The sequence below is a fragment of the Homarus americanus genome, unplaced genomic scaffold, assembly GCF_018991925.1.
Source record: "Homarus americanus isolate GMGI-L3 unplaced genomic scaffold, GMGI_Hamer_2.0 scaffold54347, whole genome shotgun sequence".
Classification (NCBI taxonomy): domain Eukaryota; kingdom Metazoa; phylum Arthropoda; class Malacostraca; order Decapoda; family Nephropidae; genus Homarus; species Homarus americanus.
In genome coordinates this window covers 652501-655000 of record NW_024715291.1, presented here as the reverse complement: position 1 = coordinate 655000, position 2500 = coordinate 652501, and positions in this window count along the sequence as shown.

The window sequence follows — 2500 nt, the reverse complement described above, 5'->3', positions numbered from 1 at the left end:
TTCCAGTTCGGGTAGGTTCCAGTTATGGTAGGTTGCAGTTATGGTAGGAACCAGTTATAAAAGATTCCAGTGTGACATAACCACTCTCTCTCTCTCTCTCTCTCCTCTCTCTCTCTCTCTCTCTCTCTCTCTCTCTCTCTCTCTCTCTCTCTCTCTCTCTCTCTCTTCACGGCCCCACGTAATCCATGTTCAATTGGAAAAAAAGGTCTGGAACAATGCTATGTTTACTTCGTGTGTGTGTGATCAATGTGTGTGTGTGTGTGTGTGTGTGTATGTGTGTGTGTGTGTGTGTGTGTGTGTGTGTGTGTGTGTGTGTGTGTGTGTGTGTGTGTGTGGCCTCTGATCTACTGTGGCCCTCCCGCCACCACTAGGCACTCTTTATAATGGCACTGTTATCCTCATAGATTTTTGTCCGCGGCATGTGGGATGAAGGAAGAGCCCAAGGGACTGGAAAGGATAGAGGGGAGGCAGGGGGGAGGGCGGGGGGGATAGGGGAGGCAGGGGGGAGGAGCTGGGGGGGGGGATAGAGGAGGCAGGGGGGGAGGGCAGGGGGGGGGGATAGAGGAGGCAGGTGAGGGCAGGGGATTAAGGGGAGGCAGGGGGGAGGCGGGGGGATAGAGGGAGGAGCAGGGGAGGCAGGGGGATGGGGAGGCAGGGGAGGGCCGGGGGGATGGGGGGAGGCAGAGGGGAGGGCGGGGGGGATGGGGGAGGCAGGGGGGGCGGGGGGATTGGGGGAGGCAGGGGAGGGCGGGGGGATGGGGGAGGCGGGGAGGGCGGGGGGATGGGGGAGGCAGGGGGAGGGCGGGGGGATTAGGGGAGGCAGGGGAGGAGGAGTGGGAGGAGAGAGAGGGATGGGGGAGGCAGGGGGAGGGCGGGGGATGGGGAGGCAGGGGAGGGCAGGGGGATGGGGGAGGAGGCAGGGGGAGGGCAGGGGGATGGGGGAGGCAGGGGGAGGGCGGAGATTGAGGGAGGCAGGGGAGGGTGGGAGGAGGATAGAGGGGAGGGAGGAGGCTGCTGGAGGGATAGGGAGGCAGGGCAGGGCCAGGAGGGATGGGGAGAGCAGTGGAAGGGGGAGAGGAGGATGGAGGGGAGTGCTGGGGATTCTGCACGTGTCTGTCCTAACATCTGTGTGTCTTGTTTGGTTGTTGTGGTTGGTTGTGATTGGTGGTTGGTAGGAAGATGGTGGTTGATTATGAGTGGTGGTAGGAAGATGGTGGTTGATTATGAGTGGTGGTAGGAAGATGGTGGTTGATTATGAGTGGTGGTAGGAAGATGGTGGTTGATTATGAGTGGTGGTAGGGAGGTGTGAGTGAGAAAGAGAGAGAGAGAACTGATGGACTTAACAGTAATGGGAGCCAGAGTGTGTCACCTGAGACCCTCTTCCTCACACACACTTGTAAACACGTCAGCAACACATCACTCTTCACCCACAATTTTTGGATGTAAACAAACAGTTGGAAATCCGCTCCTGAGGGAAAGTTAATACGACTGACTGTAAGATTACTTGTGACGTGTTGGTGAGTTAGCAAGAAGGCCTGTGTGGGGCTATGTAATCATCATCATCATTATCATCATCATCATCGTCATCATCATCATTATCATCATCACCATCGTCATCGTCATCATAATCATCATCATCATCATCATCACCATCGTCATCATCATCGTCATCATCATCACCATCATTATCATCATCATCATCATCATCATCATCATCATCAAGGTGAGTTTAGATTAGGTTAAGGTTAGGTTAGGGTTGCTTGGGTTACTAAGGGTTAGGTAAAGATTTTAAGGTGAGGATAATTTTAGGTTAAGTTATGTTAGGTTTAGATGGTTAAGGGTCATATTAAGTTAGATTAGGTTAAAATTGGGTTAGGTTAGAGTGAGGTTACGTTAGGGTTCGGTTAATATTTTATTAGGTTAACTTAGATTAAGGTTAGGTTTGGTTAAATTAATGTGAGGATAAGGTCAGGTTTGAAACATGACCCACACAGTTGTATACTGACCTTCACGCTCTGTGTACACCTTGACACGGGAGCCAGCCAGGTGTGTCACTTAGTGTGGAATCTCGTCTGACACCACCCCATGAACCCTCGTCTGACACCACCCCATGAACCCTCGTCTGACACCACCCCCACCCTCGTTGGACCACCCACCGAACCCTCGTCTGACACCACCCCATGAACCCTCGTCTGACACCACCCCATGAACCCTCGTCTGACCACCATGAACCCTCGTCTGACACCATCCCAGAACCTCGTCTGACACCACCCTCGTCTCCAGAACCATCATGTCCTGACACCACCCCGCGCCAGACCCTCGTCTGACATCATCCGCAAACCCTCGTCTGACACCACCCCATGAACCCTCGTCTGCACCACCCCAGAACCCTCGTCTGCACCATCCCAGAACCCTCGTCTGCACGCACCCCGCGACCTCGTCTGACACCACCCCCTGAACCCTCGTCTGACACCACCCCATGAACCCTCGTCTGACACCA